This window comes from Cavia porcellus, unplaced genomic scaffold (assembly GCF_034190915.1).
Source record: "Cavia porcellus strain 051 isolate PalLab524CR breed Dunkin Hartley unplaced genomic scaffold, mCavPor4.1 scaffold_8, whole genome shotgun sequence".
NCBI lineage: Eukaryota > Metazoa > Chordata > Mammalia > Rodentia > Caviidae > Cavia > Cavia porcellus.
The window spans coordinates 93,003,279-93,020,143 of NW_026947491.1; the positions used below are offsets into that span (position 1 = coordinate 93,003,279).

General features: G+C 52.9%; 1 long non-coding RNA gene across 2 annotated transcripts in view; it reads right to left on the reverse strand.

The window, feature by feature from the left end:
* Positions 1 to 3,359: 3,359 nt before the first annotated feature.
* The window catches only part of LOC134477427 (uncharacterized), a 29,250-nt gene continuing 15,744 nt past the window's right edge, over positions 3,360 to 16,865 (reverse strand). Inside the window, exons 2-5 of one of the 2 annotated variants that reach the window (XR_010049501.1) lie at positions 14,363 to 14,463; positions 13,417 to 13,787; positions 7,388 to 7,613; positions 3,360 to 3,571 (exon numbers count right to left, since the gene is read on the reverse strand). This is a non-coding gene — a long non-coding RNA (uncharacterized LOC134477427). Of the gene's footprint in view, positions 3,572 to 4,358; positions 6,406 to 7,387; positions 7,614 to 13,416; positions 13,788 to 14,362; positions 14,464 to 16,865 lie in introns of those variants that run through there. The other variant, XR_010049500.1, reaches the window with a different exon arrangement.

A 16,865-nucleotide genomic window follows, 5' to 3' on the forward strand; every position in this document is an offset into this window, starting at 1 on the left:
TGAGATGCAACACCTGATACCCACAGCTCAAAGGAGGAGAGGTTTCTTGTGGCTCACAGCTTGTAGAGAAGTCGGTTCATAGTCGGCTGGCTCCAAGACAGGTGGCACGGCAGGGGGCAGCTGCTGACAGCAGTGGTGACAGTGAGCAGAGGCCCCAGGGGGCCACACCCCAGTGACTCATCTCCTCCAGCCTGGTCCCACCTCCTAACACCAACTCAGCTGTGAGCCCCCAGATCCCAGTCAGCTCCCAAGGCCCCACCCAGGAGGGCGTGAGGCTCTAGGGGACATGGAGACAGAAACCGTAACATAAACCCACCATTCTTCCCATCACTGTTAAATAATAAAAGAGAAGCTCAGGAAATGGCCTGGGAAAGCAGAGCTACCCCGTCTCAATTCCCCGGGCCTTGCCTCATGCACTGGCTTCTTGTATTTTATAAGAGATGATGAACTGAGTTAAATGTGTGTGGTTCCTCCTTTCGCAGGACAGCTGGATGGAGCAGAGAGCTGCCCATCTGAAGGGCAGGACTTTATTCACACAGTAGACAGAATGAGAGGCTTGGCCGGCACATGGAGACCTTGCCTTTCCTGTAAATCACAAGCCTGTGCCTCACCCTCTAACTGATGCGGTCCTGGGCATAGACACAGATAAAGGTCAGGGATGCACTGGCCATGTTTCAGCTGCCACTCACACCTCCAGGCCAGAGAGCTTTGCACAGTGCACAGGCTGCACACAGAGACTCAGACTACAGAGCAGCAGGCATGGGCAGATGGGTTGCTACCACCTGAGAAAGATGCCTGGAGGGAACCACTGGGAAGGGCCATTCAAGATCTCCCTGTCAGTCCTCCAGGTTACTATCTCTCACCCACAAGCATGGGCAGCAGAAGTGTTTCTTTGTGAGGAGTTTTATTTCTAATCTTAAAATATTTGCAGGTGTCTCAAGGGTAGGATCCAAGTCCACTTTTGTTTCCTATACACCTTTAGTGCACCTGTGTTTTAACTGGGATTCAAGGTGAGGAATTTTCTACTCATGCCATTATGTTGGAGCTCAAAAAGTTCCAGGTTCTGGCACATTTCAGAATTTGGCTTTTTGGGTAGGTTCACTCAACCTGCACTCTTGAGGTTCAAGGGTACCCCATGGTGGTGGTGTCTCCTTTTCAGTAGAGAACAAACTGCAGCTTGAGAATGTGACCCCAGGGCTGTGGGCTGGTGTGTGAGTATCTGCATCTGCAGCCTCCAAATCCACTGTCTCCCGCCTGAGCTGCTGCAGACAGCTTTGGACTGGACCCTGATAGTCCACACGGGAGAATGGACATGTGAAAAGCAACCTTTTCGGGAGCCAAACAGAACCGTATTTCTCCAAGCCTCCTGTGTAAACACACACAGAGGTGACACAAAGGCAGAAGTGCCACCTCCAAGTGTGCAGAAGACCAGCAAAGTCTGTATCCTACGTGCTTCCTGGGAGAAGCTCTGCCTCCGCTGTGCAGAAGGAAGTGTATGCCCTGGACCCGAGTTCCAGAGCTTGCAGAAGTGGCAGCCAACGCACACACTCACACACCTCTCTTTGGGAATCTGAATCCAGAGAAAGGCACGCTCCTCACCCAGCTAACCAGAAACCAACTTTAGGTTAGGGCCCTGGTATTCTCTTCACCCGCATGAGCTTCTCCATCTATGGAACATTCTAAGAAAGCACAGCTCGCAGCAGAGATGTGGCACACAGGGTACATGGACACATTGCAAATGAAAGGAAACCGAGGCCGGGGAGGAGGGGAGCAGAGGTGCAGGTGTCAGGTGGGAGGAGCCCAGGAACCCTGGCTCGGTGCAGAGCGACCACAAAGCATCTCGAGTCTCTCACTCACTGTGGCTGCCGAGGATGGACCTCACGCACACCCAGGAGCCAGCTGAGCTTCAGGCTTGAGTCCCGAGGAGAGCCCCGGGGGACAGAAGGTGTCACTGCAGCCCTCATCAGGACGGCCTCAAGGCCTGGGGTGAAGTCTCAACCAAGAGTAAAGAAAAGTATGCATCTGTGGGTGCATCAGGAAGCTGACGGGCAAGGAGCATCTCAGGAAGAAGGAAAGCAGAGCCAGCTCCTGGCCGTGAGTTTCTACAAGGAACAGGAGGGCTCACAAGGCATCTATCTGCGCCTTGTGGAGAAGGATAACGTCAGAGGCCACTCAGGCCCACGGCATGCTGAGCACTGCCCTGGACATCTGCGCTCCACAGCCCAGCCTCGCGCAGCTGGCCCTGCAGGGAGACCCCGGAGGGAGGTGCTGAGAGGCAAGAAGGGAAAAATGGGCCCCGGTGGGGTGTGAGCAGGGCTGGGAGGGGTGGAGACAGCTTCTAGGTCTCCCTGGGTGCTGAAGGCATGCTGAAGGGGGGCGGGGGGACAGACTTGAAGGAAGAGAGGGAGCAGCTATTTGGGTGTATCCTGGGGAGAGAATGCCCGGAGCAAGGAGCAGGTGGTGCAAAGGGCCAGAGGTCAGGGTGTGTCTGGCTACTGAACCCAGGGAAGCAAGGAGTCTGGTGTTCCGGTGGAGTGAGGGAGCGGAGGGTGGAGGAGATGAGCACTGAGGGGTGAGGGGCCCTGCACCCCTGAGCCAGCGGTCCCTGTGACGCTCCAGACATTTTCCAGTAAGAATCAGAAGATCCCAGGGTATGGGAAGATGAGTGCCACGCTCCCATTGGCTTCTGCTTTCTCTTTTATACTTGCAATCATTAATTCATCGAGCTCGCATGGCAGACTGTGAATCCAGTAGTATCCTCTCCATTCTGTGACTGTTGGTGAACTTTGCAGTGCTGGGGATCAAACCCGCAGCCCCTGGACGTCGGCCTAGTGCTCTACCACTGAGCGACATCCCTAGCCCCAAAACCAGTTAGCCTGCCGGTTTTTCTTCTTCTTTTGGGGCCAGGGATTGGTCGATCCCAGGACCCTTCCCACAGCAAAGGCTGAGGGCAGTCTGGCACTGAGCCATACCCCCCTCCAGGGCTGTGGTGCTAAAGATCGGAGCTCAGGTATGAACTTCTGGTTATAAGATGAAGCAATTCCCGGGCTCTGTGCACATCCCGATGGCTGTAACTTAAAAACACCGAACTGCATGCTTGAAATCTGAAGAGAGCAGAGTGGAAGTGCTCCTGTCACACACACAAACGCTGATGTGGTGGCGACGGATGTGTCCATTGGTAGTGACCATCACGGTGTGTGTGTGTAGCAAATCACCAGTGGTACACCTTCATGACACCCAGTGTCCATTCACCGTGACTCTGAATGAAAAAGGCTGACATAAACCTTTTTAATGTCACATTCTGAATCAACTAATGCTTTACCAAATATTAATTCTCAAAGCAAGTCGCAACACATAACTACAAAACAACAGTGCTGTGTTTATTTTGGGAAATAAAGCTGAAATTTCTTGGAGAAAACAACAGCTCCCTGGAGTGCGGACCAGTGAAAGTGAGGTTGGGTTCAGTCTGATTCTCCTGCTTCTCCTCCTCCTCCTCCCTGTGCAGCTGCTGAGCTGGCTCCCAGCTCTAAAGAAGCAGAGAGCAGCCCCACCCAGGCGGGTTCAAGGAAACCTGCAAACAACCCAGCGCAGGTCAGTCTTACCCCCGCCCGCTTCACTCCCCTGGACTCATGCACGCTGGCTCTTAGAAGTGAGCAGGCAGACAGAACGAGGCACCCAGCAGAGGTAACAGTTTGAAAGGCAAACTCGTGTATGGAAGACCACCTCTGAGTGACGCTGAAAATTCCATAAAGCAATGAATGAAAACTACCTGATAGAAATTTACACAGACTAGGACCCTCTAGTGGAGGTTAAAAGGGTCGGTGCCCTGACAATAAAGTAAACAACTGTTGAGATTTTTGGCAAAGAACAAGCTAACACACTGGAAGACTAGTTTCTAATACATGCACCTTGGCACCTTTGTAAAGATGAAAAATCATAACTCAGTCTGCATCAGGACAGAAATAGCAGGACAGAATAAAGAAATGGGTGTTCGTTTTCTCTTAGCTGGTTCTACATGCCCTGTAATTCTTGTATTCTCTTGAGTGGCTTCACACTGTCTTGATATGCTTGATGTTATAGCATACGAAGTTACACTCAAATAATTCAAGGAAAGAGGCACTATGGCAACTACTATTACGTTAGATTATCTGGTGGTGAAACACAATGATGCTTGAATGGTTCGGTTTTGCCCTGCGTTGTTATGTTACAACGACCTCTCTTATCTCAATCTCCCCCCCCCCCCGCTTTTTTTTAAAATTAATCTATTTTCTCTCTATTTTTAATTAAGGGAAAACTAAATTAAAAATAGCGGGACATATTATAGTAACTTTCTTGGTTTTCCTTTTAACCTGATTTGAACCCCAGTATTGCTCTCCCCATCTTGTTCTGATTATTCTATATTCTATTTTGTTTGATAGTACCAAGTTTGAGGGTATAGGCAACCACTTTGAAGGCAAGAAGATACACTATGATGCCCATTATGGTTTGACTATTATCCTTTTTTTGAAGTCCTGCAAGGTCTCCAGTGGAGGTTTTATTGGTCTTGTTCTGTACTGTTTTCATCAATTCTATTATACCTGATGATATAGACAACGCAGTTTAAAAATAGCAAGAGGCACAGTGGTAACCACTTTTGATCACCTGGTATTCTATTTTTGCATCATGTGCTATGCCCACCCTTCTGTTCTGTTTTGCTTAGTCACGTTTGGTTTTATTCTCTTCAAAAAAAGTAATAAGAACTGTGGGAGTAATAAAGCCCAAAATGTCTAATTGTTATTGTAAAAAAAGAGAGGAAAGGAAGGTGGACTAAGGGATATAACCGCAGGTACGTTCGAGTGTGTAGGATGGAAAACCATATTACTGAGCTTTTGTTGGATCGTTGAACGGAACTGTCTCCAATTTCACTGTATGAATGTCCACTTTATATGCTTTAATTTTGTAATTTGGACAACTGTTCCTGGGAAGATAATGTGTGACCTATTAACTGGTGATTTCTTATTGTATATTTTTTCTTGAAATACTGTATTATTTGTACCCTTTTACTGCTTTGTTTTTTTATGTCCTTTCTTTTTTTTCTCTTTAAATAAAAAAAAAGAAAGAAATAGCAAGATGGAAGAAGCAAGCAGGATTTCCTGACGGAGTGCACATGGTGAGCACAGCCCAGGGAGATTCCTAAGACTGTGGCCTGAGCAACCAGAGGATGGAATCACTGTCACCGGCCATGTATGGGAAGACTGGGGAGCAGTCGTGGGGTGGAAATCACCTCAACTGGCAACATTTTTTAGTGTGAAGAAAATCTGACACACAAGTGATGCTGAGAACGCACTCAGATATTGTGGCTGCTGTTTAGGTAAGAGGGCTGGGATGGAAATTTAAATTTCAGAGTTTCAGAGCATAGGGATGGAATTTACATCCATGGGGGGTGGGATTACCGAGGATGTGAGCGTCACAGAGAAGGAGACCAAGTCCGAGCCCAGTGGCTCTCCAGTAATACGAGAGAAGAAACCAGCCAAGGAAACCGAGGAGGACAATGCCCAGAGAAGGGAGTGAGCCCGGAGGGGACACCCGACAGCCAGGTGGAGGAGGAGACCAAGGAGGCAAAGGCCGCTGTGGTGGCACAGGCTCACGTCCCAGACTCCAGGAGGCAACAACAGACACTATTGTTGGCCTATTAGAGTAATTCAGCAACTTGGAAATACTCTCAAATATATATAATTTTATATATATTAATATGTATATTAAAAGGCTTGGGATGTATTTCAGTGAGAAAACATAAAAAACAAGAAGGAGAAAAAGAAAAAGAGGAGGAAGAGGGAAAAGAAGAAATAAATTTTAGCTGTTTGATGTTCAGTTGAAGACCAATAAAAGCCAAGAGCCGACCGCTGGGTACGGTCTTGCAGTCGGCACTCGCTGGGGGCTGGGCAGCAGTGTCGGTGGAAAGGCCTCTGTCTGAACGGGGTGGCCTTGGAAGAGCAGGAGGGGAGGAGACGCAGAGGCTGCAGCAGCTCTTACAGAGAACTCTGAAGCAAAGAGCAGGGTCACCGGGGAAGCAGAACGCAAGCTCCTTAGTCCAGGCGGAAGGGGCAGGAGCTGTGTGCGCGTTTCATCTGCCAAAGAGCAAACTCTGCAGACCTGCAGACGGGGAGCGGGCGGGACCCCCGGGGAGACCCTGAAGGGCTGGAGTCCAGATGGCACATTCACAGTAAGGGGTCGGGCAGGAGAAGGAGCCTGGGGAAGCGCCCACAAGGCCATCAGCCCAGGTCTTTCTGCTGAGACTGGTGAGGCTGAAGAAAGCCCACAGGGCCAACAAGGGCAGGTTCTGTCACCACCTGGTGCCATCACAGCCACCGCGCTCACGATCACAGGGACCCACTGAGGGCTGCAGCAGCGACATTCGTGCTCCTTCTGTGGACAAGAAACTCGAAAACCTCGTCTCTTCCTTCCCCAGAGAGCCTGGAGCGTGCACACACACACACACACACACACCACCCATCCCTGCTCCTGCCCACCTCACGAGCAGCTGCGTTCTCATGATAGACTGATAGGGGATCTGTTTGTTTTGGGTTTAGAAGAAAATGCTCAGCATTCACAGAGCGGTGAATGGTCTCCTAGTGCCCGCTTGTCTAACTGCTGTGCCGGAGACCTGCTCTCCCTGCCTCTCTCCCGCTGTCTCTCCTCTGCCCGACCCTCACAGGAGTCTTTTGTCTGCTTTAAATAACAAACAGAAAATTTTGAGGGCTTGGCAAAAACTGAGAATCTCTCCTGGAAAACGCGTGTAAACACACTCATGTCCACCCTCAGTGCTGTGGACAGAACTCTGGGGCTCCTTGCCTTGCGCCCTGGTTCTCACCACGGCCCCCCACCTAGGCAACCTTGGTTCTCTTTGCACCCAAGCAAGGAGAAGAGTGATGATGGGGTGGAGGTCGGTCCTGCAAACACTTAATGACCTCCCCTCGTGCCCATCCTCCTCCTCCTCCCGACATGACACATTCACGTTCCCACTTAGCTGGAACTCAGGGAATGCAAACACCCTTTAAGGGGAGTCTGCTAACAGGCCGCGAAGACTGCAGGCTCCCCAAAGCCCTCCAAAGCCCAGCACCAGCAGCCTTGGCTGCCCTCACAGGCCTCGCCACCCCTGGGCACTGGTATCTGTGGGTACCAGGGAGCCCCTTTGGCCTCCAGCAGGGGCTGAGTCCCGTGCTTCTCGAGTCCTGCCCACCACCCAAGTTGACTTCCCGGCTGTGAGTTCCAGCACCCCCAGAAGGGCAGCTGGGCCGCGGGTGGCCTTGCATTCTGGGCACGTCGGCTTCTGATCAAAGCCGCTCCTGCTCAGACCAGCAGCAGACAGAAACGCCAGTGGGATCAAAGACACGTTAACCATGCTCACCTTGGGCACACTGTGTGCCAGGCCTTGAGTCAGGGGCTCGCCCCGTGTCCCCTGCTTTGGATTTCATGAACAGTGAGCGCTCCGAGTGGGACTTGGAGGAGATGTCTGGGGCGGCGATTAATACACGACCAGAGATACGGTCACGGGGTGGAAGCCCAGCCCCACCGATGCCAGCTGTGGGACTCAGCGCATTGTGTTTAGCCTCTCTGTGCCTCTCCTTCTTCATCTGTAAACGGAGAAAAACTCTTGTAAAACACCTCCCCGTGTAAGGTTGTCATGAGGATGTGCTGGGCAACATGGGGACGGCGTCAGGACATCGTGAGTGTACAGGACACGAGCACCACGCCCCTCAGAGCAAGGCGCAGGTCAGGAACAGAGAGCAGAGAGGGGACACGGCCCTCCCTAGGTCACAGCCCTGCCCCGCATGTCAGGTAAGCCATCTGACGCTCTGGGCCAGGACCACTCCAGGTCTCCTCACATTCTGGAGTGTGAAACTCCTTGAAATGATCGGCTTTTCAATCAGTCCTCAGTGCGCAGTGCATTCTTGCTGCATCCTTCCCAAAAGGCAAGCGCAGCTCTAACCAGTCTTCCACCTCGTATGGACATTTCTTTTGGCTAAAAATTATCCATTTATACGACAGAGGTCCTATAACACCCTGAGGAAACCAAAAACCTCCCGTCACTGAGTGACTCCTCGTTCGTGGGCTCTGGCCTTGGAGTTTACCATAATTTTTACCGTACTGTAGAGTACCCACCTTCCACTTACTAAAAACAGTGTTAGCTGTGACGGAGCCCCAGGCAGGCACGGCAGGAGGCGTCTGCAGACCGCCTTGCTATCGCGGGAAGTGGCACACAGCTCCCTGCCTCTTACTGTCCCCGAAGACTCCCAGGGCGACAAGACGTGGAGGTGGAAACCAGTGACGCTGAGAAGCCTGACTGTGTAGTCCCAGGCTAATGTGTGTGCCTGTCCTTAGTTTATTACAATGAAAACAGGAGCTAAGTTTTAAAAAACAAGTTATGTACAGCAGGTCTACTCTTAGCCTGAGAGCTCAGCCACGCTGGTCACACAAGGCGAGGTCACCTTACAGAGTGAGTCTCAGAATGCAGCTTGATCTCTTTCATGGCTTAACCCACTGATCGGTTCTTACCTGCATGATTATTGCGAGCTGGTGGGAACTGCTGGAGGTGGAGCCTCGCTGGGGAAAGAAGATCACCAGGGGCACGTCCTTGGAGAGTGACCCCAGCCCCTCCACTCTCCTACTCCTGTCTCGCGGTGAGCCACTGTGCTGTAGGACACCATGAAGTTCTGGCCCATCACGGGTCCAGAAGCAATGGAGCCAGCAACTATGGACTGAACCCTTGAAACCATGAGCCAAAATAAATATTTCTTTTCCTTTAAATTGGTTTTCTCGGGTATTTTGTCATAGCAATGGAAAGGTAATATAAATACGCTCTTGAAAAATGTCCAAGTCCTGAAGAAAAAGCCTAAAGATGGGAAAGAGCTGAAGAGATGAGACAACAAAGCTCAACACAGTCCTGCACTGGCTCCAAACGGGAGAGCGCTTCGCCCCGTTTTCAGCCAATTGGTGACATCTGAATAATGTCTGTTGATTAAATCATAATATTGTGTCAAAATGGGCCGCCTAATTTTGATTGCTGTAGGAGAATATCCTTGATTCTTGGGGGAAGCCATATAGAATAATTCTGAGATAAACTCGGTTCACTCTGCAACCTCCTCTCGAGCAATGGTGACGCCTGAAGAGGTAAGCAGCCACAGTGAAGCGACACCAGCAAGAAACCTGGAACTGTCTCGAAATTAAAATGCCTCGCGGAAGGAAACCTACATCTCCGTCCTGCTGCTGTCCAGGAACCACCGAGCACGCGGGCTGCCGAGCTGGATTCCGACCCGAGCCCACCTCCAGGACACTGCCTAGAGGCGGAGCAGGCGCCCTCACTGACACCAGCACAGCGGAAGTCCCCTCTTCAGGAGAGAAAGCCCTCCCGACCCATCAATCGGCCCTTTATAGAGGAAGAGAGGCTCTTTAAAATCATAAGACACTGACTCTCTTGTCCGAGGGGACACAGGGCTACCTCGCCCCTTCCACACCCCTAAAAGAAATGTCCGTCCGGGTTACACTCAGCATGGACACCCACTCACAAGCTGCTGTTTTGTCTGCCAGATCTGTACAGGCCTCCGAAGAATGCGGTGAATTTGCTGTTGCTGAATGTGGTTCATTTGCACAAAATTCCTCACCCCCTCCTCTGTCCACATTTTCATCATCCCTGCCCTTTTCTCCAATAGGCCGTTTGACAACCGGCCGGAGAAGGAGAGGAGGAGGGGACAGGACGGGAAGGGGGCCACAGCCCATCTCATCCGCAGGCTTTCGTTTAGTGAGCACCTATTGTGTGTCACCAGCGGGGCTGGAGAAGGGAAGGAGGCAAACTTCACTCTGTCCTCGCAGAGCCTGTGGGAGGGTACAGCTGCGTCCCAGGGGGGATCCCGGGGCAAGTGTGTGGCAGCCAGGGTGCTCCACGGGGTCTAGGAAAATCTTAACCCGGACCATGATTTCATCAGTTAGGTCAAAGGAAGTTGGAGAGAGAGATGGAAGAGGCTGCTTTTCACTTATAAAAATAAACATCCACATTTTCTTATAAAGTCAACAGGAAAAAAATAAAAGCACTGTTGGGACTGCAAAATGGTTCAACTGCCATGGAAAATAATATGGACATTCCTCAAAAAATTAAAAATAATTTTAATTACTTTTAATTCAGCATGCTCCAGCAATTCGGCTCCCGGGTATAGATCTGAGGCTCTAAGAGCTGCTTCTCAGAGAGACTTTTCCTCCCCACCTTCTGTGCACAGCAGCCCAGAGCTGGAAGCAGCCCCATCTCCCTGCAGAGGACAGGGGAGTCAGAAGCGGTTTACACATGGGGCACGCCACGCACAGGTGAATCTCTGCGAAGTCAGGCCGAGGACCAGAGGACAGTCATGCAAAGACACACGGGTTCGGCTTGTGTGGGGCACCAGGAACAGTCAGGCAGAGGAACAGAGAACGGACTGGCAGCTGCCTGGTGGGAAGCGGGGAGCCGAGCTTGTGTGTTTTGCAAGCTGGAAGCGTTCTGGAGCTCTGCTTCATGATAGCGGGGACTGCAGGGCTTGACACTGAGCCCCATGCTTAGCAGGCGCGAAGGTAATAACTGCCACAGTGCGTGGAGTTTATTTTTATCATAGCTTTAAAAAGCTAGGAACAATGACCGCCGAATTCCTTTCCACCCCAGTAATCCCTGCTAAGCAGCAGTTCAGAGGGCTGACGGCATGGTGACGGCAAGGCAGGCCCCGCCCCGCCGTCCCTGACCTGGCCCCAGCAACACAGCAGCGGCTTCCCCCGAGAGGACCTGAGCCATGAAGTCCGTGACACTGGCTCACCAAACGTGCCGAGCTATGGGGAGGAGACGGTTTCGTCTTTCAGATTTTCAGCTCACGGCTCCCTGACGCCAGACCATGAACCTGTAGGTTAGGGTTTGACACTCACCAGCAGGATCAACCTGGCAGCTGCTGTCCCTGTAAATAAAGCCCCTCTGGGCCACAGCCACGCCTGCCCCTTTCCACACCACCATGAAGGTGTCCACACTACAGCGGTGGCATTGGGCATGGGAGACAGAGCCCGGTGGCCTGCCCAGCCCAAGATCCATGCTGTTCACCTCTTACAGAGAAGGAGTTGGGAAGGGCCCTTAGCTTTTCAGAGTGTACATTCTAATTAGGTATTAATTGTTCCTTTTGTGTTTTAGGAAGCAAGAGCCCAGCTCTGGCTGCTGATGAAACTGTTTCTCCTTTAAGTGGAGCTTGGCCTCACAGCAGAACCCTCAGGGACCACCCTCAAGCCAGGAGGCCTCCTGTACAGAGGAGGCAAGAGCCGCAAGGTCCCTCTGTCCCTCACCCTCTCTCTCTCACTTGCTCTGGTCAATTCTGTGCACACATGCATACACACACACACACACACACACACACACACACACCCAAGGAAGGGGCAGGACAGGACAAGGAGAGGATTCTCTTTGACTCGATTCGGTTTGGGTGGTGCTGCCCTTGTTAACTGGCTTCGCAGCCATCTGTGTAACTTAGGGAGATGCCGTGTGGCCCTTGGGACTCCGGCCTTGGTCCTCTCCCCCCACCACCGCACCTCTCCAGCAAGCTAAGCCACCCACAGCTGACTGTCACCCCCACCTTCCCCAGGTCACTCTGCACGGCCCTATCCACGCCTCAGCATTGCCGGAGACAGGGAAGCCTGCAAGATGACCCACTGTGGCGGGGACTCTCCTATCCTGGGGCCCTCGATCTCGTTCTTCCAGACCTGCTGCTGCAGCCCCCTTGTCCTATACTGCCCACCCTCTGGCCAGCGTCCAGCAGTAGTCCCCAAATCTCCTATCCCATCCTAGGAACCCTCTGCTCACCCAACTCCCAGCCGGTATGGCCTGGCTCTGAGTCTATGCAACATGACAACGTCAGGAGACATTTTCAGTGGTCACTGGCTCTGGAGGGACAAGGCAGAGATATCCTGTAGTTCACAGGATGGCCGCCATGGTCCTAGAGTGTCCCCCAGAGTGTTAGGGGCAGAACCCTGGTCAAGAGGACTCTGCTGGCATGGATGAGTGGACGCTGCTGTCTTGGGAGCAGCTTTGGATCCTGGCAGTGGGCCCGGCTGACCCTCTCTTGCTGCCTCTCACTCCCTGCCCAGTGCCCTCCTCCAGATGCCAGTGCACTGACATCTGGACACTCACCCTCTGGAATCCTGAGGAGCAATTTTATTTTCTTTATAAATTGCCCAGCCTGTGGTGCTCTGTTATAGCAATGCACAACAGCCTCAGACACCGTCCTAACCGACAAAGGAGACCCAGCCCGAACAGCCCACAGGCCAAGACTGAGGCCTGCAACTCCTCAGAGATGACATTGGAGGATGGGAAGAGGGAACAGGAAGAAAAATTTTAGAAGTCCCATTAAAAACCCTTATTCTTTGTATTAAAAGTGCCAGATGCCGGGCGCTGGGGTACACGCCTTAATCTCAGCTACTAGAGAGGCTGAAGCAGGAGGATCACAAGTTTGAACCCAGCTGAGGCAACTTACCAACTTAGCAAGACCCTGGCTCAAAATTTTAAAAAAAAGAGGGTCTGGGGGTGCAGCCCAGTGTGAAGGCTGTAGACTCACTCAGTCCCCACACAGAAAATCAAGGCTCCTGAGGGTGAGTGGCTCTGAGAGTTATCAGGGCCTTCTGGTCTCCGGGACCCTCTCACTTGACATCACCCCAGTCGGTGCTGATGTCACTGGGCCAGCTCCTGCCCAGCCTGGTGCTCTACTTTTCCCAAGAGGGCTGCCACCGACAGTTACCATCTGTCCCTGTGGGACCAGAGGCAGCAAAGGGACCAGTGGCACCTGCTTTGTCTAATCTGCCCACCTGTCTGTGTCTCCCTGGCTGCCCCAGCCCACTGGTGACAAGAGGCCCAGGGTTGCCCACACTGGCTTTCCCCATCACGACCCGCCCTGGGCCCCAGCTTTCCAGAGGGCACAGCACCCGGCACCCAAAACCCACCGCTGTTAGGGCCTCAGGGGTGAGAGGAAGGTTGGTGCCCACCCAGGCCCTGCCAGTGTCCCTCTTCCTCGCAGCTTGGGCAACTCTATTCTCACGTAGCCTCTGGACAGTGGCCTCCAACCTGCACGTGATCACCGCCGCCTACAGAACTGGGACGACCGGCACACAGGCCCCGTCCCCATCCTAGAATCTCTGCTTTCAGCAGCCACATCGGTTTTCACATTGCACCCAAGAGCGAGTGGGGGGCAGCGCTGGGGACAGCCTGACCCCCAGTCAAAGACCTGCTGCTGTGCGCCACAAACTCCAGCGCCAGCCCAGCACCTCGGTGCAGTCTGTTAACTTCGGGGATCCTCAGGCCGCGCCGACAGCTCAGATCCTGCCCCGGCGCCCGCTCGGTGACTGCCATGGCTACCTTTACTAACTACACTTTACCACCACATTCACCGTTTAGGAAACTCCTGCCCGATGCCGGGTACCACGGTCAACGCTCTGTGGCATCAGCCCGTCCCGGTCACTGTGGTGTACAGATGGGGGGAAATAAGGCAAATGTCCAAAACCACGAGGGTGTCACAGACAGGACACGGTGCCAGGCACTCCAGCCTCCTCCGTCACACTGAGACCTCCAGCCTTGCCACCTCAGCAGCCGTTCTGGAAGCCCTCTTTCAGGAGTATCTTCAAAGTATGGTTAAAAGTGCGGTGAACGCTGCTGCCGAGGGCCATCCAGCAGGAAGGCAGCTCACAGAAAGGTGACCCCGGGTCCTCAGCCACCTTCTCTACTGAATCTGGCACTGTGACTTCAGGCCCTTCCCCAAGGACTGCAAAAGGGAGAGAGATTGTTCAGTTCAGGACATGAAGGCCCCACCATGGTGCAACAAAAGAAATTCATTTACACACGCGCGCGTGCACACACACACACACACATTTCCAAACCCCTGGCAATCCCGGAGTGATAAGAATGTCACTGTCCTGTAGGAATGGCCCAGCCCTACCCCTTCCTTGATAGCCCGGGGTGGGAGCTGGTTCCTAGAAAAATCAATCATATGTCTAGAAGGCTGGCACCCTCCGCCTCTTCCCCAGTCTTCAGGAAGGAGGGAATTAACCCACCGTGCCTGCAATGGCTCCCCATTAAAACCTTCACCCCTGAGCTCCAGCAGCTTCTGGGCTGCTGACCGTTCACCCTGATCCCATGGGGCAGAGGCCGCTGGGCCCCAACCCTGAGCATGTACCAGGGAAGCTGCCACTCGTTTGGATCCTGTAATGAAGTGTCCGTGAGTCCTGTGAGTTATTCTGGTGAATTGTCAAGCCCGGATTTCAAGGTGGGAGCCCCTAAATCTGTAACCACATTGGACAGAAGTACAGCTGGCTTGGGGACTCCACGCGCAGCTGGTACCTGAATCGAGGGCACTCCGTAGGGACCTCGGCTTTGCCGGAGAAAAGCCAGGCTCACTGCAGATAGCCGGAGCAGCGCTGGAGTGGATGGCCAGACACTTTCTGCGGGAGAAGGGACCGTGAGATGCACTCAGAGACTCATGTTCGCCGCAAGGCCATCAGTCTCTCCTCCCAGGGGAGAAGCTGCCGCTGGGAGACGCTGCACGTTCCCATGACGACGTAGTAGGGGGCAGCAAGGCCAGAATTCATGCGCAGATTTGTCCACTCAGGGCTGATGTATTCTTAATGAGGGTGCCAGCTCGCAAGCCCCCGGGTGCCATGCTCTGGGGAGGTGCAGGTGCATAATACTCTTGCTGTGAAAATGCGGCTCCTGTCATCACCTCCCTGATGTCTGCCAAACCTGCCTGGTTATCAGACCCACCTGAGGCACTCGGTAAAACCAGATTCCCAGCCCCTCCTGAAGATTCTGCATTTGGGATGGGGCCTGGGAGTGCTTTTGTCTGACAGATGCCTCCCTGACCCCAATAGACAGGCAAGTCTGGGCCCTTTGCCGCATGGCCCTCAATCTGCCCTGACCCAGGCTCCCGTGCAGACCCACGGTTCTGCACAGCCAGATAAAGCCTCTCTCCTCTCCGCTCTGACCCTAAGGCCTACACTTGGCAGGATCTTAATGAATTTGATTCCAGGTGGCCAAAACCAAACCCAGCCACAAACCCACTCCTGATTCTTGCTCTTCCTCCTACCTGCCCTCAGTGAGCAGCCCACTGCACCAGTCAGCTTCCCGTGGCTGCACACAGCACCCCACATCCGCAGCTTAGGGCACAAGAGATTTAATTTGGCTCATGGTTCCAAGGTAGCTGGTCCATGGCCGGCTGGATCCAAGGCAGAGACACCATGCCGGCAGAGCACGGTGGAGCGGAGAGGCAGAGGACAGTCCCACAGAAGAAGCTGAGGGGAAGGTTTGGACCCAAGGCCACGCCTTCATGACCACCCAGAAGTGTGCCCCACCAATCCCCCGGCAGACCCCAAAACCCATCAAGTTGGCACTGCACCCACCGCTCCACCCAGCAGCGCAGCAGCCTTCGGTACCTTGCTGTGCTCTCCGCTACTCTCCTGTTGGTCAGTCCTGCGATTCCTGCCTCTAATACAGTATAGATGGCTGTCTGTCTCAGTTCCCATTCTGCAATACGCCCACTTCACTGTTCACCAAGACTCACTAAACCTACCAAAGACGCCTCTGCTTTCCTTCTCTTCCCCCGTAACCTTTTACGCCACCCCACAGGAGGCAGACCCCAAAGGTGGCTGCGTATGCTTTCCCTCTTTTGTGCTTTTCTAGAACTTTTCCACGACCTCACCAAGAGTCCATCGCCCCTTTCATAAACATGGGCGCACGTCAGTCGTGATTGCTCGACTAATGGAGTCCACAGAAGAGCGACCTGCTGCCAAAGAGGCTAAAGCTGTATGGAGACGGAGGAGAGACCCTGAGCCAGCTCGTGCTCCAATCATGTCCCAGCTACGGCCACCAGAAAGACCCCAGCCAGGACTGACTCCAGCCAGGACTGGCCTGCTGAGTCCTCCTCAAATCCCTGACCCAAAGGAATCAGGAGAGAGAATTTCAAAGTTTGCTGTTAAGCCAGTAATAGTCAGTATTACCCAGTAACAGTCAGCACAATTTTAGGCAAAATATTTAACAAAGCTGATCTGAGCAAAGAATGATTCATGAATTAGGCAGCACTCGGGACTAGAAGAGGCTCCGGAGTGCTCGCCCCTGGGGTGGGCGGTCAGCATTCACAGGCTAAACAGGACAACGAGGCACAGAGAGGACTCTGAGTCACAGGAGGTGTTACTTAACCTCTCTGGGACATGGGCTGATGGGTTCGTTGCTTGTGACTGGCAAGAGCTCAGCCTTGGTTAGTGGCTCAAGTCTAGCTCTTTGTTGCAGAAGTGGAGGTGCCTCAGTTCACGAACGCAACGCTCGGCACAGCTGTGGTCACAAACTGAACTGAGGCGCACCGAAGCAGCTTCCCTCTAAGCTCTGCGTTGCCTGTAACCACTGAATTTGATTTGGTTCTTAACCAACCCAAACTGTGGGAAGAATCAATTTGGAGAATCGAGGTATCTCTATATTCTCCCAAATTTGGAATCTATTTCTCTACCTACAAAGATAGGTTGCAGTTAGCTTGTTAGGAATTCAAAGTACAGAGGCAAATTCAGGCTCAGGGATTCCTGCTTCTTCTGCTTTGAAAACTTCCATCCTTTGCAAATCCCTGTCTCCCATATTCTGATTCAGCAACGGAAAACAGACGGAGACAATCATGATCTTGAAGTTACCTCGCAGTCGACACGGGAATCAGGGAGAAGTATTTGGAACACTGAGTAGAGGCTTGTTTTAGTTTGTGTCTCGGGGTCTCCCTGCAGCCCCTGTGGCCTCAGGCCTCTGGAAGGTGATTGGCTCACAGCGGCGTCACAGCTGACCTGCCTGACGGGAAGTGGACAGCTCCTTC